Source organism: Canis lupus, chromosome 25 (genome assembly GCF_003254725.2).
Source record: "Canis lupus dingo isolate Sandy chromosome 25, ASM325472v2, whole genome shotgun sequence".
NCBI lineage: Eukaryota > Metazoa > Chordata > Mammalia > Carnivora > Canidae > Canis > Canis lupus.
The window spans coordinates 33,306,291-33,332,989 of record NC_064267.1 but is presented as its reverse complement, the minus strand read 5'-3'; the positions used below and the strand labels follow the sequence as shown (position 1 = coordinate 33,332,989).

General features: G+C 35.7%; 1 long non-coding RNA gene across 1 annotated transcript in view; it reads right to left on the bottom strand.

Moving 5' to 3' along the window:
• Positions 1-26,699, bottom strand: part of LOC112670137 (uncharacterized) — a 62,644-nt gene that overhangs the window by 22,053 nt on the left and 13,892 nt on the right. Inside the window, exons 2-3 of the long non-coding RNA XR_007405964.1 lie at positions 7,676-7,789; positions 5,700-5,829 (exon numbers count right to left, since the gene is read on the bottom strand). This is a non-coding gene — a long non-coding RNA (uncharacterized LOC112670137). The remainder of the gene's footprint in view (positions 1-5,699; positions 5,830-7,675; positions 7,790-26,699) is intronic.

The window sequence follows — 26,699 nt, the reverse complement described above, 5'->3', positions numbered from 1 at the left end:
GGTGGCGCAGTGGTTTAGCGCCTGCCTTTAGCCCAGGGCGCAATCCTGGAGACCCGGGATCGAATCCCACGTCGGGCTCCCAGTGCATGGAGCCTGCTTCTCCCTCTGCCCGTGTCTCTGCCTCTCTCTCTCTCTCTCTCTCTGTGACTATCATAAAAAAAAGTCTTAAAAAAAAGAAATGAAGAATTATTTTGATGGATTCACTAGTGGACTAGATGTGACTAAAGAAAGTGTCCTTGAGCTTCAGGGTATATCAATAGAAACTCCTAAAATTAAAAAGCAAAGAGAAAAAAAAAGATGGGAAAACATGGAACAGAATATCTAAGAACTGTGGGACAACCACAAAAAGTATAACACAAAATTAATATAAATACCAAAAGAAGAAAAAGAAGAAAGGAACATAAGCAGTATTTGAAGTTACAGTGATTGAGAATTTCCTCTAATTATGCTAGACACCAGATCACAGATCCAGGAAGCTCCGAAAATACTGAGCAGAATAAATGTCCCTCCAAAACTATATCTAGAAACATCGTATTCAAACTACAGAAAATCAAAGAAAAAATCATGAAAGGAGACAAAGAAAAAAAAAACGTACCTATAGAGCAACAAAGATAAGAATTAAATCTGACTTCTCCTCTAAAATCATGAAAGTAAGAAAAGAGTAGATTGAAATATTTAAAGTGTTGAGGGGAAAAAAAATCAACCTTGAATTCTGTACCCTATGAAATTATCCTTCAGTGAGGATGAGAGGAAAACTTTTTCAGAAAACAAAAATTAAGTGAATTTGCTGCCAGATCTCCTATAAAAAATATTAAAAGTTCTTCAGAGAGAAAGAAAATAATAGACGTCAGAAGCTCAGATCTAAATAAAGAAAGAGCATCTAAGGATTAAAAATAAAACTTTATTTTTTAACTCTTAATTGGTCTAACAAATGACAGCTTATTCAAAATAATAATAGCAAAAATGTATTATATAACATATATTTATGTACTATGGTATAATATAGTATTAGTTTATAAAATAAATATTAGTATATTGTATTAGTGTATACAAATTAGTTTTAGTATATATATATTACTATCATATATATGTATATAGTATTATATATATTAGGATATATAGTATTTCATTAGTATTTTATAATATATATGTTAGATATATCATTAATGTGTACATAAATGTGTGCATATGTGTGTGTGTGTGTGTAAACTAATGTATATGTTAATGCATAAGTGGAAAAAATAATAGCAATAGTATAGGGGAAGGAGAGAGGAATTAAGAATATTTTGTTATCATAAGTCACTTGCAATGCCCTTAAAGTAGTAGAGTATTATCTGAAAAGTAGATTTGGATTAGTTGTAAATATATATGTATATATTTACACACTTATAAATATATAAATATATATAAATATATATTTGCAAACTCTAGGGATATATATTTGTAAAAAAAAAATATACATATATACTTGCAAACTCTAGGGTAATCACAAAACAAGTAAAAAATACCCCACAAAACACCAAAAAAGAAGTATTATTGATATATGAAGAAAGGAGAGAAAATAGAAAAATAAAAATGCTCAATTAAAATAACAAAAGGCAGGAAGAGAGTAGAGGACAAAAAATAAGAACAAAAAACAAATGCCACAAATAGAAAACAGCAAGAAATATGGTAGATATCAATCTGACTACATCAATAATCACTTTTATTTTATTTTTTAAAAAGATTTTATTTGGGGCAACCCCGGTGGCTCAGCGGTTTAGAGCCGCCTTCGGGCCAGGGCTTGATCCTAGAGACCCGGGATCGAGTCCCACATCAGGCTCCCTGCATGGAGCCTGCTTCTCCCTCTGCCTGTGTCTCTGCCTCTCTCTCTCTCTCTCTCTCTCTGTCTCTAAGAAATAAATAAATCTTTAAAAAAAAAAGATTTTATTTATTTATTCACGAGAGACACAGAAAGAGAGAGAGAGAGGCAGAGACACAGGTAGAGAGAGAAACAGGCTCCATGCAGGGAGTCCGATGTGGGACTTGATCCTGGGTCTCCTGGACCAGGCCACGGGCCAAAGGCAGCACTAAACCACTGAGCCACCCAGGCTGTCCTCAATAATCACTTTTAATGTCAATGATTTAAATATACCATTTAAAAGACTGAAGTTGCCAGAGTGGATCTAAAAATAAAATCCAATGATATACTTTCTAAAATAAACACACTTTAAATAAAAAGATACAGACAGAATCAAAAAAGAGATGGAGAAAGATACACCACACTAACACTCATCAAAACTAGAAAGGAGTAGTTATATTAATTTCAGAGAGATCAGATATCAGAGCAAGGAAAGTTATCAGAGATAAAAAGAGGCATTACTTAATAATAAATAATTAATTCTCCAAGGAGACATAGCAACCCTTAATATGTATTTATCCAACATCAGAGCACCAAAATATGTGAGGTAAAAAGTGGTGAAACTGCATAGAAAAATGAATGAATCCACTATTATATTGGAGACTTCAGAACCCTTCTATCAAATTTGGACCTAACCATTAAGCAGAAAATCAGTAAGGTCATAGTTGAACTCAGCAACACCATCAATCAAATGGCTATAATATACATGTATAGATTTCCTCAACTAACAACAGCAGAATAGACATTCTTCTCAAGTTCACATGGAACATTAGTCAATATAGATCACATTATGGACCATAAGACATACCTTAACAAACTTAAAAGAACAGAAATCATACAGTGTCTACTCTCAGACTGTATGGAGTTGAATTAGAAACTAATAACAGAAAGAAAATTCTAAAGTACTTAAAGATTAAACAACATACTCCTAAATAACACAATGGTTAAAGGAGAAATCTCAAGATAACTTAACCTTAGAAATTAAAAGATATTTGAACTAAAATAAAATGGAAACACAACTTATTAAAATTCGTGAAATACAACAAAGCAGATCTTAAAGGGGAACTCATAGCATTGAAGATATATGTTAGTAAAGAAGAGATTAAAATCAATAAACTTCCATTTTAAGAAATTAGGAAAAAAACAAGAACAAATTAAATCCAAAGTAAGCAGGAAAAAGAAAGACTGAGGAGAGCACTTGGGGGGTTGAGCACTGGGTGTTATACTATATGTTGGCAAATCAAACTTCAATAAAAAATATTTAAAAAATATTAGAGCAGAAATCAATAAAATTAAAAGTGGGAAATCAATAGAGAAAATCAATAAAACCAAAGATGATTATTTGAAAAGATGAGTAAAATCAATAAACTTTTAGCAAGATTAAAAAAAAAGGCAGGGGTGATACAAATTACTAATATCAAAACTAAAGAAAGGGACATCACTACAGATCCCATGGACATTAACAAGATATTAAATAAATATTATAAATAACTCTATACCCACAAATTTGATAACATAGTTGAAATGGACCAACTTATTGAAAGACAATCTGCCAAAACTCACACAAGAAGAAATAGACAATTGGAATAGGCTTATATCTATTAAAGGAATTAAATAAATAAATAATAATGTCCCCAAATGGAAAGTACCAAGCCCAAATGGGTTCATTGATGAATTTTACCCAAAATTTAATGAAGACATTTTATCATTTCCCTAGACTCTCTCCCAGACAATAGAAGCAGAGTCCATTAGTCCTAACTTACTTAATGAGACCAGCATTACTCTAATGCCAAACCAAGAAAAAGACATTACAAAGAGAACTAGAGACCAATATCTTTAATTAGTATAATGCAAAAATCCTCAACAAAATATTATCAAATTAGATCCTACTATATATATATATATATATATATATATATATATATATATATAAAATTATACACTTCAACCAAGTGGGATTCATCCTATGTATTCAAGGAGACCCAACACGAAGCTAAAGATGCAAATTTACATGACCATATCAATAAATGAAAATAAAGCATTTGACAAAATGCAATACTCATTCATGGTAAAAAACTTTCAGCAAACTAGAAAAAGAGAGAAACTTCTTCAGCTTGTAAACAATATCTCCTGAAAACCTACAAGCAAATTTTGCATTTAATGGTGAGAAATTCAGTTTTCTGCTGAAATTAGGAGCAAGCCAAGGATATCCTCCCTCACCATTCTTTTCCTACACTGTGCTACCTAGCTAATGCAGTAAGATAAGAAAAGGAAATAAAGCATAGGCAGTTTGAGAAGGAAAAATAATAAAATTGCCTTTGTTTCCTGATGACATGATTGTCTATGTAGAAAACCCAAAAGAATTGACAAAAACTCTTGCCACTGATAAGGAGTTATAGCAAGGCTGTAGGACACAAGTTTAATAGATAAAAGTTGACCCTTTTCCTATATACAAGTAATGAAAAGGTGAAATTCGAAATTAAAAACACATTACCATTTACTGCCTCCCCATGAAATACTTAGAGGCAAATCCAGCAAAATATATTCAAGTTCTATAAAGGAAAACTATAATCTCTGATGAAAGAAACCAAAGAACTAAATAAATGGAGAGTTATTCCATATTTATGTATTGAGAGACTCAAAATTGTCTCAATGTCAGTTCTCAACTTGATCTATAGACTGACTTGAAATCCTAGTTGAAATCTAACTTCTTGGATATCAGTAAGTGGATTCTAATTTTTATATATAAACATAAAAAATTCAGAATAATCAACTCAGTATTGAAGAAGAAAAACAAAGTTGGAGAACTGACAGTACTCAACTTCAGGACTTACTATAAATCTACAATAATCAAGACACTGTGTTTATTGGCAAAAGAACAGACAAATAGTTCAGTGGAACAGGGCAGATGACCCAGAAATACACCCCAATAAATATTGTCAATTTTCTGACAAGGGAGCAAAGGCAATGCGATGAAGTAAAGATACTTTTGTCAACACCTGAACATCCATACGCCAAAACAAACAGAAAATGCATCTAGACACAGACTTTACACACTTCCCAAAAGTTAACTCAAAATGGATAAATATTAAATAATATTTAATATAGCTAAATATAAAATGCAACACTATAAAATTCATAGAAAATAGCAGGAGAAAATGTACCTGAGCTTGCTATGGAAATGATTTTTATTTTTATTTTTATTTATTTATTTTATTTTTGGGAAATGACTTTTTAGATACAACAGCAAAGGCACAATCCATGACAAAATAATTTTTAAGCTGGACATCATTAAAATTAAAAACTTATGCCCTGGGAAAGACAATATTAACAGCATGAAAAGAGAAACCACACACTGGAAGTAAATATTTGCAAAAGATACGTTTGACAAAAGACTGTTACCCAAGTATTTTAAAAACCCTGAAAACTCAATAATAAGAAAACGAACTACCTGATTAAAAAATGGGCAAAAGATACTTTATCAAAGAAGGTATACAGTTGAAAAATAAACATATGAAAAGATGTTCAATATCCTATGTCCTTAGGGAATTGCAAATTAAAGCACCAATGAGATACTATTGTCTACCTGTTAGAATGACCAAAATCCAAAACACTGACAGCAAATGCCGGTGAGGATGTGGAGCAACAGCAGCTCTTATTCATTGTTGGTGGCAATACAAAATGGTACAGCCATTTTGGAAGTCAATTTGGTAGTTTCTTACAAAACGAAACATACTCTTAACCATATAATCCAATGATCATCCTCCTTGGTGTTAACCCAAATGAACTGACAACTTACGTCTACACAAAAACATGCACGCAGGTGTTTACAGCAGATTTGCTGTCGGTACTTGGTAGCAGCCAAAATGTCCTTCGGTAGGAAAATGGATAAATCAATTGTGGTACATCCAGACAGTTGAATTCCAGCACTGCAAGGGAATGAACTATCAAGTCATGAAAAGACATAGAGGAACTTTAACTACATATTACTAAATGAAAGGAGCCAAGTTGAAAAGGCTACATATTGTATGGATTCCAACTATATGACATTCTGAAAAAGGCAAAAATATGGAGACTGTGAGAAGATCAGTGGTTGCCAACAGTTGGGGGGTGGGGGTGGGAATGAATAGGCTGAACATAAAGGATTTTTTAGGGCAGTGAAACCATTCTTCTGATATTGTAGTGGTAGATGCGTATCATTAAATTTGTTAAACCCAAATAATATTCCACACCAAGTGTGAACCCTAATATAAACCAGACTTTGGGTTATACTGATGTGTCAATGTAGGTTTATCAACTATCAGTACATAATAGTAACAAATATACTACTATGGTGCAGAATATTGATAGTGGAGAGGACTCTGGGTGGCAGGTGAGAACTCTTTCTACCTTCTGTTCAATTTTGCTTGGAACCTAACACTATTCTCAAAGTAAAGTATATTTTAAAGATCTGTATAGTTGATTTTCAATGTACATTTTCAAGATACTTTTTAATTTTTTTAAGTGTAATTTAATCATGATAGTAGTATTTATAGTAGTAGTTTATTGCGTCTTATCACCAGGTGCTGAAAATAGCCCAGAGTAGGAAAAAAAATAGCATTGAGTTTTTGGTGAAGGCTTTCTTCTTACTTTTTCTCCACCCCCCCTTCTCTTCCTTCTCCTCTCTCTCTCTCTCTCTGTCTCTGTCTCTGGTGGTTGTTGCCCGAAATTTTTTCACTGGTAGTCTACAGAATGTAGTACTTTAGAGTGGCCTGGTGGTGTCAGACTTATGGCATTCAAGTCTAGGTTCCACCCTTTACTTATGTGACTAGAGAATTTCCTATGTACTCTATGCCTCGCACTTCTCAGATATACAATCTCAGGGAAAAATAAGTACCTCTTTCGTTGTTGTGAAGCATTCTGTTAGTTTTCAGTTATGGTACCTACTGTTAATATGGATGGCGCCACCAAAGAGGAGAATTGGATGGCCTTGGGGAGAATGGGTCTACTGTACAGACAAGTCTACTCAAATCTCTTAATGCTTTTCATTGTTTGATTGTATTTAGTCATCCGAAGGAGAATTTCTACCTTTTTTGGTTAGACTCATTACTTGTCCTTAAAGATGTATTTGTTACACAGAAATTTAGACTTCTTCTATGACCCTAAAAGATGGAACAAGAAGGAAATTTTTCCTCGCTATAAGGAAAAACTCTGCGAAGATAAGAACAGTTGATTCTCACTAGTTTTGGAGCCTTCAGTGGTCCCCTCAAACCATTTGAAACACAGCTTAATCATTTAAAAAATGGGAATGATGAGCGACACCTGGTTGGCTCAGTGGTTGAGCATCTGCCTTTGGCTCATGTGTCCCACATATTATAATTTCTAAGATTCTTTCCAGATTCTTTCCCTTCATATGGGGGTCTCAAATAGAATGGTTGGGGGCCCAAACTTTGTAGTGTAGGTTAACACAAATCTTAGCCATGTGTTTTAGGTAAGTGTTAAGTCTGTAATAGAGAAGTAATAATATTTACCTCATCATAAGTTCATTATGACAATTAAAGAAAATTATGTTTAGGGTGCCTGGGTGGCTCAGTGGCCTTTGGCTTAGGTCATGATCCTGGGGTCCTGGGGTCAAGTCCTGCATTGGGCTCCCTGCTGTGAGAGCCTGCTTCTCCCTCTGCCTATGTCTCTGCCTCTTTCTCTGTCTCTCATGAATGAATAAATTTAAAAAATAAAAATCTTAAAAAAGAAGAAAATTATGTTTATAGAATGCTTAACATAGTGCTTGGCACTCACCATGTGGCACATTGAGAAACTGTAACTATAGATCCTTAGTACATTTTGAATTGACAGAAGTTCCTAAAATAATAATTCTAAAATCTTTGATTAACTCAGCTGTGAATTAGCCACCTAAGAGAAGGAAAAAAATAAAAATAACAATTTTAGTGACAAGAAAGTAAATTGCTTACACTTGCATTTTGTTTGTCTTTAAGCTATAATTTGACTTTTGATTTATAGTTCATTAATTTAAATGCATTAGCTGCTTTGCACTTTGAAACAGAATACTTACCTGTAGATTAGTGTTTCTTTCTCATGCTGTTCTGAGTCTGTGTATGACCATGACATACAGTGGAAAACACACCCAGAGGACTCCAAAGCCTGGATTCAGCTTGGTTTACCAGCTTCTGGCACATGGATGAGGAAATATCATAGCATTGCTAAAATCTGCTTTCTTATCCATGAAATGAAGGTAACATCTTCCTATGGGCTTGAACGGTTGTTGTGAAGTTAAATGTGAGATCTTTGGTAATGTCTGAGGGTTATTTAAAATGTCGGATTGTGTCATCCCTATTGTGTATGCTCTTATGAAAGTCCAATTTGAATTATTCTATGTTCAGCCAAATAGTAGCACTCTTTATTTTCCACTTTATGTAATTAATTTGGGAAGCATAAAGTCCAAACGGAATCTAGTCTTGCTCTAATTCCCCAAAATGAGAGTAATGTAACATATTGTGTTTATTAGTTAACTATTTTGAATATGTGGATAGAAAAAAAATCCAAGTTCCTCTATTATTCTTATTTTATATCATAGGTGCTTATTTTGAATAAATGAATAGTTGAATGCTAGCACAAAAAAACCTTATTATTTATTTATACAATACTTTAATGGTCAAAATACACAGCTAGGTGTGGTAGGAGCACTGAAAATGAATTCGGTGGAATCGTTGTCCCTAAACAGTAAAAAATCTCACAGGGAGAATCAGTCATGTCACACGTACAAATAAATATAATTCACAATAGAGAATGAATGCCAGCATCCAGAGGAAACTCTGGTTTAAACAATCACATCATTTCTTTCTCAAAAAGGGCATTTTTATATGATTTTATACTTTTGCTACCACATTTACTGAAATTGCCAATACCCCCTCACAATCCTTGGACCATTTTCTTATAAAATTAGGATTCACCTTATTTCTTTTAATTATATCTCTTGATTTATTAGTGCTGTTATATAGGTTCTTTATTTATTTTAGTTTATTGATTTTATGAAGTGTTTTATTCTCAATAATTTGTCAATTCTCATAGATTTTAAAATTCTGTGTTCAAATTTGTGAAATATAACACACATTCAAAAAGTGAATAAAGCATAAATGTCCAGTACAATGAAAAAGTAAAATAAATAACTGTGTAACTATCACACAAGTAAAACAAAATTGTCAGTATCTCAGAAGCTTTTCATATGTGATTCTCCAGAATTTTCTTTAAAAAAAAAAAGAAGATAAAAGAAAGGAAAAAATAAAATCAAGTTGTTCATAACAAAAATTTTGTTTTTTCTCCTTTCCTCTTATTTTATTATTCATTCTTGTTTTGTTGAGCAGCATAGAACCCAGAGTATTATATTGACTAGCAATTTGGATTCCTCAAACAGGTATATTTCAGTGATATGAAACCCAAATAGAAGTTTTGAGATATTTCCCCAGACAGGAACTGCTATTGACATCTCTCTCGTGATGATTACAGAGTCTCTTTTAGTGCCTCGGGTTAGTAGTATTCTATTTCTAATTCATCTCAATATCAATTCTCTTTGTGTATTCATTATATCACTGTCATACTTTTGTTCAATAAATGTTAATTTAGCAACTTTAATAAATGGACTCATTCATCAAAAAGCTTATGATATAGCTGAAGAGATAAAACATACATACACAAGACTTAAGCAGTTTTTATTTAATATTTAACAATAGTGTAATAGTTAAATAATAATGCAGGCAAAAAAAATGTTTTAAGTTTTCTGGTGAGGTGGTATGTGGAGAGAGAGCTGATATACTTTTAGACTGGAATTGCTCGATCTTTATATCTGGGAACCCCTGGATGTCTGGTCTTACTTTTGGCCAAAATAGTGGCAGTGGTATTTATTTGTGCTGCTTAAGACCCAAAATTCCCAAGTGACCTGGAGGGTCAATTCTTTACTATGGGCCAATTATTGCAACTGGCCTAACCAGTTTGATAACTTGGCTCGACTACTTAAGAAGCCACTGAAGGCTTTTTCGTGGGGTTTCTGCCTAAGATTCCTTGCACAGATCTCCTGGTTCAGGCAAGAGTTTCAGTCAGTCCCTGGTGTTCAGAGAAAGGGCCCTGGGGAGTTTGGGCCTTGTGATGTCTCTGGGGCTTCCCTGATGCTTGCTTGCATTCTCTTTCTCATGCTGCTCTGCATCCTTTACCTTTATTTTATTTTATTTTTTATTGAAGCATAATTACATATAGTGTTATATTAGTTTTAGGTGTACAACATAATTATTCAACAATTTTGTACATTACTCAGTGTTTACCATGGTAAGTGTAGTCACCATCTGTCACCAAACAACGTTAATTACAATCTTAATTTACTATATTTCCTATACTGTGCTTTTTATCTCCATGAGTTATTTATTTTGTACCTGAAAATTTGTATCTCTTAATCCCCTTTTGGTCCCTTTATTGTTCAATAAAAGGCTTGTGTGAGTGTACCCTGTAGAGTTCAGTGGTGAATTCTTCTCAAGATACCCAAACTGGGGAATGCTGTACTGTTAGCTGCATACCATACAGTTTAGTGACCCAGATGGAACATTTAAAATGAACCCCCCAATTTAGATAATAAAAGCTAAGGTATTGTTTAGGAGAAGGAAAGATGAGATATGGGTGGTGAAGGAGATGAAAACATTGTTTCTACGTGATTTCTCCCTGCCCATTCTAGGCTGTGTTCACAGAATTACTCCTTTCACCAATAGGCAGCAAAGCATTTATGAGTTCAGGGCAAGGAGGAAGTCAAAAGAGATTCAAACTGAGGAGTCAGCCAAGAACAGGAGCCTTGCTGCTCTCATCTATCCTAGGTAAAATGACCAAGAGCACACTGCAGCTGCTAGTGCCACCATTTCAGGCCTGTGACTGTCTGTAAAGGGGAGCTATGGAGTATCCAAGAGGAGTTTGGAAAGATATTTGCTTTGATTGGAATTCGGTCAATTACAGAGTTAAACTACTTTTTCGATCTGTTTTGCAGCTCTTCTGGGAATTGTTATTGAAATGGAAATTGATTTTGGGGAATTAGAGGTGACATCATAGGAAGTTGTACTCAGGATCCTAACCTGGCTTGCAGCTTTCACAGAGAAGTGGTTAGAGGGGCCAACTCCCACTGGGTTAAGCTATACAATGGCAAGAGTGTGTCATACATGCCCTGGGAAGGGGAATTGCCCACCTCCTCTCTTGGAGAGTAAATGGAAAATTCCAAGGCTAATGATCAAGGCTAATCTTCAGAGCCTATGACAATTTAAAAGTGCAAAGTAAGAGACAATCATGATTGTAATGGGAAAGCCCAAGTCTCTTAGAAAAAAACAAAACAAAACAGTAGGGGACCCACAGCCATTTGCATTGATCTGGGTCAAGAGACCACTAGTGATGAAGAAACTTTATTGGGATTGCGAAACACTGGTACCTAGATGTGCTAATGCAGTATTCATAGGCACTGTAATTACATTAGGGAAATGTAGTGATGTGTAAGTATACAGCTAGCAAGCGAAAATACGGCTCAAAATGGGGACTTATGGATACAAATTGTGCATGGTTACTGCCTTATTTTTACCAGAATGTATCTTGCAAAGGATGTGGTGTCTGAATGGGCTCTTCTCTTATCCAAATCATTGGAAAAGGGATGTTGTGCCAGTTTGCTTTTCCTCCCATTTTAATTATGAATGCTAGATAGGACACCTTTAGAATTACCCGAGTCCACTCAAGTAGTTAATTTAAAACCATATGAGATGCACTGGAGAGTGGTTTTGGCTTTAATTATAGATCTGTGATAAACAATGATATTAGTGCTCATAAATTTTTTTAAAGATTTATTTCTTTTTCATGAAAGACACAGGAAAGAGACAGAGACATAGGCAGAGGGAGAAGCAGGCTCCCCATGGGGAGCCATATGTGGGACTTGATCCCAGGACCCTGGGATCATACCCTGGCCAAAGGCAGACGCACAACCGCTGAAGCACCCAGGCATCCCTCGTAAATTTCTTATGTTATAGTTCAATATGTCCTACAAAAAGCTGCTAGATCCTGAAGGCTAACTGTAAATGATAAGAGGACTGTACAAGGTGGTGATGATTGTGGAAATTTCTGCTGCTTGCAGGTGTGTTGACTGTAGCTTCTGGCAAAAGTCTGTTACTGCCACCCTGTGGCAACAGCCAAGATTTTTGGATTAGGATTAATGGCCTTGTAATGTGATTTGGAAACAAATCCTCCAGATGACTGGAAAATTAAAGGAACACCTTCTGGGGTGCTCTTACGGAAAACATAGACTTAAAGGGGGGAACCAAAGTGGGACATGATACCCATCAGAAATCGCCTTCCAATTTCTAAGATGACTTGAACCCAAAAATGAATGCCCACTTGCACTTAGAGGGTGGACTTTTGGGTAAGGAGATCACTGGCTGTAGACATTCAAGCAGTGCAACAATGGTCAGGAAAAAGCTGTATCTAACCATTTCACTCAGAAACTTGAAAGGTAACTAAAAATTGTTCTGTCAACAGGAACATCAGAGACTAAATAGAGCCATGGGCCTCATACCAAAGTGCTCTGGGAGGACTCATAGATGTCAGGTAATTCATGGCTCTGTGGTGGATACCAATGAGTCTTCACTGGGATAGATATGCATTCTGAGCTTGTATATCTGATAGCTGAAGCAAATCCCCTGACACCAAAGAGGATAGAACAGAAAATATTATTTCAGTTTGGACTCCTTGCTTACATATCACCTAATCAAAGAACCATTTTTTTTTGTTTTTGCAGGTATACAGCAATATGGACTCAAAATCATCATATGCAAGAAAATTCACCTCTACAAAGTCGTGAGCTTACTGAACATTGGAATGAGTGGTAGAAACATATGCTTACAAAAGTGAAGGTGATAATGAGCTGAAATGATGGCCTCTATGGTTGAACAAATGTGTATCAGAATTTAATACGCGTGAAAGTAAAGGGAATTTTCCATTGGACAGATTGTTGAGAAATTACAGAGAAGATAAGGAAGAGGGATCGAACATGGGAACCTACATAAACTTTTTCTGTACTTCTAATTTTTTGTTCTTTATCTCTACCTGATTCTGTAGTGCCAGGAGTTGGACTTATTTAAGTTTTAGGAAAAAGATCAATTGCTTAACATGCCACCATGACAATATACCTGAATGTCATTGTACAATTTCCTAAGGGGATGTTGGGCTGTCATTTCTTCTCAACTGCCTAAGCGGGATCTGTTTCTGATTTTCTACCCAGGGGATGAGACAGTCATATGCTTGTGCTTATCCGGTCTTACTTTATTTGACTGAAATAGACAAAGGGCATTGGCAGGACTCATTACTGCCACCTGTATAGGTTAATCCTCTGCTGAACCTTACAGTTGTACTCTGGGAATGGAAGGAGGATTTGAATGAAAGCCAATGATGAACTGAAGAAAAAGTACTTGCTGATCTAAAAGGGGCTGAAAAATGAATAAAGGTGAAAAGGAAAGGCTAGAACAAGAGAATAATACTTTGCCTGAGGTAGATTTACAGGTGCCCCATAAGGGTATAGATATTAGCCTGCAGAAATCAGCTTTGGTTTCAATCTAAAGGTCCCAGGATGTGCTCCAGGGAATTAAAGAAGCATTCAGTTGGGAGTCCACCTATATGATGGTGTCTTGATGATCTTAAACCACACTGTATAGAGGATACCTTTTGAGAGGAAACATACAGGAGAAAACCAAAGATCACTGTGTAATTATTAAATGAAGTGATGATCTATTGAGAAAGATACCTAGATATTATGAATATATGTTGCATGTTCAATTTGTCATAGTATTATGTGTCCTAATGCATATAATCCATGTTTTTTTGTGGATTGAGAGCAGTCACAAAAAGAATACTTGGCAAACAGATGGTAATGTCAATATAGGGGTGACTTGGTGGGCCCCAAGGTCCCCCAAGTGATAGTGGATTCATCTATTCCTCCTTGCAGATCTAGCAGGTTTTGCCTCAAGTAGTTTGACACTCTGATATTAGGTGCATACATGTTTAGGATTGTTATATATTCTTGCAGAATTGACACTTTATCAATCATTATGTAATCCCTTTATTTATCACTGATAATCTTCCTTGTTCTGAAGTTTGCTTTGTCCAAAATTAATATAGCCACCAGCTTTGTTTTGATTAGAGTTAGCTGGCATATCTTTCTCTATCCCTTTACTTTCAATCTGTTTGAATCCTTATGTTTAAAGTAAGTTTTTTTTTTATAGACAATATAGTTGTGCAGTGTTTTTTTTTTTTTTTTTAAATCTCCTCTGACAAGTTTTGGTTTTTAATTGCTATACTTAGAGCATTCACATTTAAAGTGGTTGGTTATTGATATTGCCAGTCCTTTATGTAGAACCAAATTTCTGGGAAGTCCATAAAATTACCACAAAATGGGTGGCTTATACAACAGAAATTTATTGTCTCTTGATTCTGAGGCCAGAAGTTTGAAATCAAAGTGTCAGCAAAATTCGTTTCCCCCAAAGGCTCTGAGGGAGAATCAGTCCCATGCTCCTCTCATAGCTTTTGATATTTTCATGCATTCTTTGGCTTGTACATGGTATTCTCTGTCCCCCTAAGTGTCTAACTCTGTGTCCAAATTTCCCCTCTTTGTAAGGACATCATTCATATTGGATTAATGACTTTATTTGAATTTGATTATCCCTGAACAGATTCTCTTTCCAAATCAAGTGACATTCTCAGGTGCTGAAGTTAGGACTTAAATGTCTCACTGTGTGGGGCACACAATTCATTTCCTAATAGTTTGTCTTCAAGCCTCCTAAATTTGTGTCCTCCTCTTGCAAAATGTTTTGATTCCAACATCCCCAAAATCTTTATCACTTTAGTATCAACTCTATCTCTAAAATCCCATCATCTAAATCACTCAAATCATTAATGCTAGAGTTTGGGGTGTGATTCATTCTAGGGGGAAAAATTCCTCTTCACCTGTGAACCTGTGAAACCAGACAAGTTACTTGCTTCAAAAATACTTTGGTGAGGCATAAGATAGACATTCCCATTCTAAGATGAAGAAATAGGAAGGAAAAAGAGGTCATGGGTCCTAAGCAAGTCAGAAAATTAGCAGGGCAAATTCCATTAGATTTCAGGCTTGAGACTAATCTTCTTTGGTTCAATGCTTTGTCTTCTGGGCCTACTAGGTGGCAGCCCTGGGTGGTGGTTCATCCTTTTCTGCCTGGGAAGTAACCCCACCCTTTGGAACTCATGATGTGGCTCTGACTTTAGGAACAGAGGAGGCTTCAGAGCCCTAATGTCAATGACAGATCTATTGACCTCTGAACTTCCCATGAGGTAATTCTTCTGTTTTTTTTTTTTTCTTTTGAAGAGTAACACATGCTCATAGCTGAATTGCTCTATTCACCTGTTTCCTGTTTATAGAATCCTAGAAATCTGAAAGTCTTCCTTCATTTTGTCTAAGCTCTGTCTCCCTCAGTCCAAGCTGGAAGTGTTTCTGCTGATATGGTCACTCCACCTCTTTAAATTCTGGTTAGTAATTCCTTCTTCTTTCATTTTACTATAAGCAGCAAGGAGAAATCAGACTATGCCTTCAACACCTTCCCAGAAACAGCCTCAATTACATATTTGAGTTCATCAAATTCTACTTACTGTCCAACAGAATACAATTCAGGCAAGTTCTCTGCCACTTCTTAAGGATTGCCTTTTCTTCAATTATGAATAACATGTCCCCCATTTTAATCTGAGATCACACCAGAAGCATGTTGAACATTCAGGCTTCTACAACAGTCTCTTCAGGGTAACCTTGGCTTTTTCTATCAAACTCCTCAACATTCTTCCAGACTCTAGATGCTACCAAATTTCAAAGCCACTTCCATATTTTTAGATATTTGTCACAACAGCACCCCACTTACTATAATCTGTACTGGTGTCCTGTGTGGTCATAACAAAGTACTCCATATTAGGTGGATTTAACAGAAATTAGTCTCACAGTTTCAAGGGCCCTAAGTCCAAAATCAAAATGGCAGCTGTTCAATCTATCCTCTTATCCCCCAAATCTGAATTATTTCAGCATCAGCTGAGTCTACAGTCTCATCATCTAAGTCAACCAAGTCAGTGGTGGAGGAGGCTTGGGGTATGATTCTGTTCCACCCTCTCTCCCAGCTTCTGGTAGCTCCAGGCATTCCTCAGCTTGTAGATGACATTCTGTCTGTGTCTCTACGTTGTCTTCTCTTTAGGCATGTTTGCCTCTGTGTCCAAATCTCCCTCCCCTCTTTAATATGGGTTTACACAATGATGATATCATTTTTGCTTGATTACATTCATTTTCAAATAAGGTCACTTTCTGTGGTAATGAGCATTAGGACTTCAACATTTTTTGGGAGGTGGGTAAATACAATTCAACCCATAAAATGATCTATATTATTTGCCTCCTCCTTAAATAACTTATTTTAATATTTCTTAAAGCGCATATTTACTTGTGTTGAATTCTCTCAGTTTTTATTTATCTGAGAAAGTATTTATGTTTCCTTCACTTTCAAAATGTAACAACTTTAGGTCGTTATTTTTTTCCTTCAAACGTTAAATATTTTACCCCATTTTCTTCTTGTTTGCATGGTTTCTGATAAGAAGTGTGCTGTAATTCTAATCTTTCCACCCTCTAGCTGTGTTTTATTTTCTACAGTTTGGATACAATAACCTAGGTGGGGTTTTATTTTTTGTTTTTTGTTTTTGGTATTTATCCTGTTTGGTGTTCTATGAACTCCCTGGACCTAGGTCTGTCATTCATTTTGGAAAGTTCAGGACATTATTGCTATATATATTTCCTCTTTTCTAGTCTCACTTTCTTCTCCTGGTATTCTAATTACACTTATGTAACCTTTTTAAAAAAGATTTTATTTATTTATTTGAGAGAGAGACAGCATGAGCAGGGTGAGGGGCAAAGGGACAAGCAGACTTCCTGCTGAGCAAGGATCTGGACACAGGGCTCATCCCTGGACCCCGAGATCACAAACTGAGCCAAAATCAAATGCTTAACCAACTGAACCACCCAGGCGCCCTACACTTATGTAACTTTTGATTAATTAAATAAATATTTATTGAATATCACTATATGTCAAATATTATCCTGAAAACTAGAAATATACCTGTGTACAAAAAATATTTTAAAACTATTAAATGGATTTTAAACTGAATAGAGATATGGGTAATACATTTCTAATTAATTTCAGCTTTGTTCATTCTGAAATTGGATATAATGTTTAACACTTTTATCTTTTTATAGCTCTATTGAGATATAATTGACATAACTTACAATTTACCCTTTTAAAGTATAAAATTCAAAGGCTTTTGGTACATTCACAGAGTTATACATTCATCCTGACAGTTTTTGACTATTTTCATTACCCCTAAATGAGACCCTACATGCCTTAAACATCATTCTTCAATTCCTCTGTCACCCCTCCAGGTATAGACAACCACTAGCCTACTTTCAGTCTATGTATTTTTGTCTATTCCTGATATTTCCTATAAATAAAATCACAATATGTGGTCCTTACTGTCTCTTTCACTTAACATAATGTTTTTAAGCTAGTACAGGTACTTAATTTCTTTTTATTGCTGCATAATATTCCATTGTATGGATATACCACTTTTATTTATCCATTCATCAGTTGATAAACATTGAGCTATTCCCACCTTTTGGCTATTATGAATAAAGCTGCTATGATCATTTGTGTACATGTTCTTAAAAGGGCACATGTTTTCATTTCTCTTTCATTGCATTTCATTTAGCCTCTTTTGCACATATAGCTAGGAGTAGAATTCCTAGATCATATGGTTACTCTCTTTTAACCTTTTCAGGAATTACCAGATTGTTTTTCAAAGCAGCTGCACCATATTACATTCACCCTGGCACTGTATGAGGGTTCCAACTTCTCTATACCCTTGCCAACACATTATTAACCATTTTTTGGTTGCAGTCATCTTAATGGATACAAAGTGTTATCTCTTTTCTTGTGCATTTCTCTGATATGTAGTGATGCTGAGTATCTGTTCATGTGGTTTTTTTTTTTTTGTCCATCTGTATATCTTTAGAGAAATATTTGTTTAGATCTTTTACCCATTTTTAATTGGATTATCTTTTATTATTGAGTTTAAAATTTTTAAAATACATTTTAGCTGTCAGGAGTGCAACTAAGCTGGGAGAGAGAACATGGCTACCAGGTGTCAGAATAGCTATTTAAAGCAACAAGCCAAAAATGAAAGAGTTAAGCCTTTAATTACTTACCGAGGTGGTATAAACAAGAGACTAAAATCAGAGAAAGCACTCTCTTTTCCCATTTTCCCCCATAGTCCAGCGTGCCAGTTGAGGGTCAGATGGTTCAGCATGGATGTAGACCTTGAGACAAGGTTGAGGAGACCCAAACAAAACTCTCTGGCAGTATCATGGACTGTGGGGAAGGAGAAAGGGAGAGAGGGAAGCACTAGGAGCGTGAAAATACTGGGTACCTCTTAGAGTAGGGAAAAGTGTGTTCAAGGTGCTCTCCTCTCCCCTGTGTAAGGGGTTCTCAGCAGATGTGTTTGGGCAGATCTGTCCAAAGCCTCAGATAAAATGAACTAAAAATGAAAGCAGTGGGGCTAGGAACATAAATATGCAAAGAGCATGATCTCAACAAGCCAGAGAGGCTTGAGTCCCTTAGTACAATTCCCTTCAGAAACTGTAATGTACTGGCCGTGCAGCCAGGTGTGCAGTGCACAGATTTACACCAAGGCTGGTGTGCAGCGTACAGATTTACACCATGAGGCCTGCCTGATAAATCATTTGTTATGGTCCATGCTCAGATCTGAAAAATCACCCATAGGTTTTTAACTAGGAGTCAGACTCCTTACTAAATACACGTCCCTTATCAGATACATGATTTGAAAACCTTTTTTCATTATCTACCTTTCACCTTCTTGATGGTTTGGGGAGTTTTTCTTTTTTTGTTTAGATTTTATTTATTTATTCATGAGACAAACACACATACACACACACACACATACACACACACAGAGGCAGAGACATAGGCAGAGGGAGAAGCAGGCCCCGTGCAGGGACCTCCAGGATCACGCCCTGGGCTGAAGGCCCCACTAAACCCCTGAGCCACCCGGCTGCCCTTGGGGAGTTTTTCTTGATCTATCTTTAAGCTCACTACTTCTGTTCTCAGCCATGACCAGTCCACTGATGAGCCCATGAAAGGCACTCTGGTTTTGATTTCTCACATTTCCTCTTGATTCTTAGAGTTTCCATCTCTTTGCTTACATTACTCATTTGTTCTTACATCCTGCCTACTTTTTCCATTAGAGCCTTTAGCATGTTAATCATATTTATTTTAAATTTCCAGGATGATAATTCCAACGTCTCTGCCATATCTGAGTCTAATTCTGATACTTTCTTTGTCCCTTCAGACAGTTTTTTCTTGCCTTGTGGCATGCCTTGTCATTTTTGCTGAAAGCCTGACATTATGTATTAGAGAACAGGAAGTACACTAAATAATCCTTTAGTGTGAAGTTTGTGTTAATCTGGGTAGGAGTGGCTTGTGTCTAATGTTTATTGTAGCTGTAGGTGCCAGAGACTTCAAATTCATCTAATGTTCTTGTTTTTGTTTCCCCTGTTGACATTGGACTTTCCTAAGTACTACTCCTAACAATTGCAATTCACTGTTATTCCACTGGAGCTCTGTTGGTATAGTACTAAACTAGGGTTGGGGGCAAAAAACCATTCTATAATCTTATAACTAAATCTTTCTTTTAGTAATTCTATGTCCCTGAGCCGTGACCTTCAAGGGTATAAAGGATGGCTTTTTAAACTTTCGTTCATAAAATTATTAATCAAAATTGCAAAAAGTAGATTTATAGAACTACAGATTAGTAGCAAAACAGGAGGGAAATGAAGTGAAATGTTCCAGACACATTTTGAAATGTTCCAAAGGAGCCTATACTAGCTAAAAATTTACAGTTAAACTATGGTTACACAACAGATTATATACAATCTTGCATTTTCTCAGTAAGTTCTTCCTTATATTTGCCTTTCTCTTTTCCAACTGGTAAAATTTTATTTTTTCCTAGAGAGCAGGTCTTTGCCATGGAGAATGCTTTAGGCATATTTCACCATTGTTACTCTTCCCCTTTTCCTGCCAGATCCAGGAGAGGATCTTTCTCAACATTTCACCATTAAAAAATGGCAGATTTCCTGGAAGTAAAGCCCAGAAAAGTGTGGGGTCCCATTAGACTGTGGCTACCAAGAGTTTCTCTCCTACAGGCTAGCCCAACTCAGTCTCCAAAAATTTATGAAAATTACCACTTAAGCATTCCCACAAGTTTATAGTTCCAGTGGTTTCTGCTCTTTGGGTAAGCAGATCTCAGCTGTGACTCTCTGTAGTCATCTTTGTGTCTATATAGGGGATGGTAGTTTTCCTTACAACCTCAGTTCTCGAGTAGGTCCAAGAAGAATTGATTTGTAGTTTGTTCATTTTTTTCCTTGTTATAAAGGTGAGAGCATTGACTTCCAAGCTCTCTACATGTCAGATATGCTGGAAGGCATATCTTACTTAACGCACGGACTACTAGAATGTATCTTTTACCCTCAATTTCCAGGGTGGATACATCATCTTCTTAAACAAACAAACAAAAACAAAAAACAAACAAAAAAAACCCCATTTCTTTTCAGTACAGATTTTTTTTTGGTTGAATATGACTGATTGTGGTATTTTATGTCACCACAGGCAATATGTGATGCAGTTAGGAACTTGATTCTGAAACTAAAATATGAGAGCTTGAATTCTGGCTCTGCTTCTTTTCCACATGTGCTACTTTGAAAATGATAGTTTACCTTGCTGTTCTTTAGTTTCTTCATCTAAAGAAATGAGACCAATAATAGTAACTTTCTCTCAAAGAAAGGATAATTTGTTAATACATACAAATATCTTAGAGCAGTGCCTGGCACAAAATAAGTACTTAAATAAATATTGGCTATTATTAAATTTACCAAAAGTTCATCTGTTTCTCTATTGGTGTGAGTGAGTGGGAATGTTTTTAAGACAGTGTATCCATTATTTCTTTAGAATTTGGTGACCAGGCTCAGATTGGCATCAGAACTGATAGAAATCAGCAGGCAGCATCAAGTCATGAGGCTAGGCTATAGCAAACGGTTTTCTAATTGAGAGACACGCCTTTATCCCTGACGACGTAGGGCAGAAGTCCAACAGCTTTGTTTTATTTTGTTGAAATCATTGTGTGTTTGAAGAATTATCCTCATGGATAGTTTATGGATCCTGGAAAACTTCCTACAAAAGCAAGACTCTTTGATCTATAAGTGTTTGCTTTTCATCTAAAAAAAAAAAAAAAAACCAACCCAAAAACGAACAACCCCCCCAAACACGAGAAAACAAAACAAAAAACCAAAAAACAAACCCAACAACAACAACAGAAAACTACCACTAACAATAAATAAACCCAATATAAAACTCTAAAATAAAAGTTTTTGAAGAGCATTGAAGGACTGTCCTTCTCCCTAAAAAAGAGCCTCACTGTTGTGATATATGTGATTGTATTGCCATGACTGGGGATGTGACCCAAGTCCTTCAACAGAAATGGAGATGTTCATGTAAAGAGGTATAGGCAGGGTTCTCTTCGGAGCTGATTGTTTAATTCCATACTGCATTTTTTCTCCATGGCAAGACTGGCTAATGCTCATATACTGATATTAAAAAAAAAAAAAGTTTGTCTTCAAAAGCACCTAGTTTTTATTTTACTCTTTTAAACAGTTCCTTCTTACCTTCAAGTCTCTCAGCTTTAGTATCTTCAAGAACAAATGTTAATAAATGTCCCTAAATTGCATGCACATATGTGGAAAATAATAAGAAATATCACACATGGTTCTGGCTCCCTAAAGATTAAAGTCTAGTGTTGTATGCTGCTCTTTGCAACTTTGATTAGTTCTGCTTTTCTTGATTCTTATCTTATATATATATTCTCTTTAAAAACTACAGACTTATGGAGGAGGATGTAGAGCTCATTACCCTCATTCATTTTACTATTTGAGGTAAAGGTAGTGCTACATGTCCATCATTTCAGCCTATCTTACATCTAGGGAATTCACTTTATTTGATAATTCTGATGATATTTGAAATTGATACAGGTTATCCACTCTGTGGATGTGATGGAGTTTTTATCTGTGGAATGATATAAGTCATGATGTGATGATATAAGCCATTTCCAAGTCTAGCTCCTGAATCGTCCTATAGGTCTTCCTTGCTCTCTCTCTCTCTCTCTCTCTCTCTCTCTCTGCCCCTGTCTTTGGAACCAAAAATGAAAGACTAAAATGACAGAGCCATATGGAACAGGACTAGTCCCTAAATTACTACTTGCAAGAGTACTATCCCAAAAGGTATCTGATAAAGAAAATTCTCATTGGATTTGGTGATCAGAAAATATATTTTATTATGTATTAATAATGAATAAAGAGGTTCTGCAGTTGTTTGTTCAGCAGCTGTCATTAAATTATACACAGAGATTGAATTTAAGATAATTGAAGTAATTTGTTCTAGATGACATATCATTTTGTGTCAAGACTGGAATTAAAATTTGACTTAGAATTTGATGTCATTTTCTTTTTTCTTTTTTCACTGTTCAATCTCAACTACTTATAAAAAAAGAAAAAATATGTTAAAACATGAGATCAACACTGAACTGTTTAATATATAGTAATTCCATTTACTGCCTCTCTGCATTAAAAAAATATATATACTGAATTTCAAGACATTCAGCGCTTTGGGTACTTGCCATTGCTTCTCCCAACAGAATTTCTGAAACTGGATTTCAAGAGGTCTGGCCAAAAGTTGGGGGAGATATAAATGGTGATTAGACAATTATTTAAAATTAAATCACAAGAATTACCACAAACTATATAACATAAGTTCATTTTCAGTTCCCAAAGGTCAAATTTCCCTTTGAATTGAAATGATAATCATGTGAGCTTGTGAATCCTTAATTCCACTTAATACTCTATCCATGCCAGTGGATGAGTTAGACTTTTGAAGGTATTTGACTAAAGGAAATACTTTAGGGCCAAAGTAAACTGTCAAAATGAGGCTAAATTTAGCTTTGTAAGAGAGCAGATTTAAATGTCAGTGGGTTTCTTACCATGAGCTAAGAAAGTAATAAAACATTTGTGGCCCACGGAAGCATTTTAAATGCTGAAGACAGGACAGGGTTTGTAACCTATTTTTCCTAAACTACAAGACTGAGATCAGACCCCGTACAAGTGGAGGGTTACTTGAAGTCTGAGCTGTTTCACACTTGGTATGTACAGTGTTTGCAATGCAAAACTCTTTAGTTCAATGGCTATGACAGTGAATGGCAGGTACAACCAATTCATAGAGCGTGATAACCTCTGTGGCCATGCTGTTACCTCAGATGCTCCAGTGAGTGTTTGGAGAATGCCAGTGATAGGAAGAACATTTTCTTTCTCAATTCCCTTTTCAACATGGTCAAATATCTGCATAAAATGACTCAATCAAAAGCAAGCGGAATGTCTGCTGTTATGAAATCTTACATTCTTTCACAGTTAAGGGAAAGAAAGAAAATAAAGCATGGGAGGAGGGTATTTTAACTTTACAAACAAACAAAAAAAAAGTTACTTTTTTTCTGGGCGCTTTCCCCTAGGAAGTTGTTGAGAATCTGGTAGCTGTTATGAACTGTATTTCAGTTGTGATTGTTGGATTTTGCATTTTGGGAAACTTTCCATGTTCTTGTTCTCTCTCTCTCTCTCTCTCTCTCTCTTTTTTTAACATTTGTAAAACAATTGCATGAAATGATTTTTTAAAAAATCTTTCCAAAATTATCTGCCAAACATCTGAGTAACTTTCCTACATTGTATTCCTATAGGTTTTTCTTGAGAACAGATGAGTTCCTCAGGTGCCCTAAGACAGGGCTATATGGTCAGGTAAGCATATTGTGGCTTTTGGGGTGTATTCATTCATATTATTTGGCATTTCTATAAAAAACAAATACACTACACATCTTATTGTTTCCATGTAGTAATTATAACAAAAATATATCTATATTGTATAAGGATGACTACTACAAAACTTTCATCACAGGTAACATTCTATAACATGAACCTTAAGGCAGTTATTTTAGAGTAAACTATGGAGACTATATGCCCACTGTATGGTGTTAATTTATGCTTTGATATTATATATAATAAATACAGACTTGTGAACAAGATAATCTACATGTTTGACACTCTAAAGACTTTCCTGATTCACTCCTCAGAGGAGAGGAGAGATTTTATTGCTGACAATCAGACTGACTTTGGGCTTTGACCTTAAGGGCAATGGCTTTGGCCTATCAACTAAGGAAGCAACCTCACTGGAACGACCAGAAACCCAAAGGAAAGCCACGCCTGTTCTTCAAGGGGAAAACAGATGATAAATGACATGATGCACTTTCTCCCACAACCATTGTCCTTTTTTCCCTTGAGTAATTTTTCAGATATAGGCGGTCCCCAATTTGTAAGTTCACAAAGTTCACTCGTTAGGAGCACTGTTGAAACAGAACACAATGTCCCATAAAATCAATGTTATTCTGATGGTTGCTGAAGTTGATATCTTTTTTTTCTGCCCCAATTCTTCCCTTTTTCTGCTGTTGATAATCCTCCCTTCTCTACCTCCTACCCTGTGGTTCTCATAGAGCACCTCCACACCCCTTGACTGCAGCCCTAGTCAAATGCAGTAATTAAGCAAAAGAATAAACACAATCCAAGTTGGAACCATCATAGTACCCCAGCCTCCAACCCCTACAAGTCATAGTGATTTAGCCAAGTAGTGGCATATAGTTCAAGCTTAGTCTGGCTAATTGCATTCTGTTCCAGGAATATTTCATTCCAGGAGCTATGGAGTAAGATCTCTATTTTCTCTACTCTGAAGCTGTAGAGTTGTGAACCCATTGCTATTAGAATCAGTATCTCCCACTGTGTAAAGTCACTGGCTTATAAGAAAGAGTGAAACAAACAGGCCAAGACAAACAGAGGGAGAGAAAGAAAGAGAGAGAGTGTTGACAATGTGCATCCCTAGTTTTCATTTCCAGAGGTCCAGAATTGCCTTAGTTCTTATTTTCTGAGGCTGATTGTTTAACTCTTTGAGTATGGAAGCCCTCAGTAGTCTAAAACAAAACAAATAAAACAAAACACCTCTCTTCCCCACTATTCTTTTTTCCCCCTTAAGTCTATTTTAATCGGTCTCTTATAATTTGGTGCCCTACCTAAAATGGCTGATGGATTTAGAAGTGTGTTTTGTCCACAATGTAGGAAACTAGCCATTCGTATGAGCCTGGGGACCCTCTCCTTTTTTTCTCTGATCTACTTTCAGCAAGGGTTTAGTGAGGTCAGATAACCTAAACAAAAGATTCAGGCTCAGTATTTTGAATTAAATATCTCCCTCTCTTATGGTAACCATGACGATAACAGTATGGGAAAAAGAAAGCATACTGATTCTCTGAATTCTTCTAATTTTCTGGGACCCTTCACCCAAGTAAAGATCCCAGGCAGACCTCCACTATTTTGCTGGTTAACTGTTCAAAATAGCACCTATGATGGGGACATGTATGATCCTGGCAATAACAGTCAGAGCTTTGATTATATAAGAATGACTTTCAGGTATACTCATCCACTCATTTGTACTTTTTATTTAATTTTGTTTTCTGAAATAGCTGAATCATCTCAACAGTAGAAATAAACTTTAAAAAATACTCCTCAAAATGTCAATTATGTTACTATGATGATGGTTAATCAACACTAATTACATTAGTACATCTCAGATGAAAATATTCTTTATTTCCTGAGAGGCATGAATCCTTCCAGACTCTGATAATACTTTTTCACATTCTGGAATAGGTCATTGTATGCACTTTTTAATTACAGGTATTTTTTTTATGTTTGTGCTCTACCATCTTAATGACATCTTGAAAACACACACAAACACACACACACACACACACACACACACGTGTTCATTTTCCTTTTTTAGCCATAGTTTCTCCACTGCATCTTGGTATAACCACACTCAAAACCAATACACCCATCTAAAGTGTATGTGGTAAAAGGCAGGGAGTGGTTAGGAAGCAGAGTACACTGTTTCATCCATTTTTTAATCCCACACTTTTTCTAATTCTCTCTCACTGGGGAGATGGGTACACTCATTTATTTAATAAATACCATTAAGTATCAGTTGTATCCATGCCACATTTTAGGAATTCAAAGATTAATACAATAGAATCCTTGTCAATAAGTTCTCAGCCCAATGGAGAAATTGTTACATAATCAGATATATATATATATTTTTTAAAAGAGGGAGGGGGTAGGAACAAGGAAAAGGAAGAAAGGGAATCTCAAGCAGGCTCCATGTCCAGCGAGCCTGACATGGGGCTCCATCTTACAACCCTGAGATCATGACCTGAGCTGAAATCAAGAGTCAGGTACTTCAATGACTGAGCCACCCAGGTGCCCCAATCAGATCATTTTAATAGTTACAATAGGCAATTTAAGTGTGTAGAAGAGTGGCATCAAACTCTGCCTTAAGAGGTTAAGGGAAGTTATAATTTAAATGCATCATAAAAGATAAGTAGAAATTAACTCAGAAAAGGCTGAGATCATAGAATAAAGAAGAAGAGGCATATATTTTAGGAATAGAATACAGTATTGGGAAAGCAACATTGTATGGGAAGGAGTTCA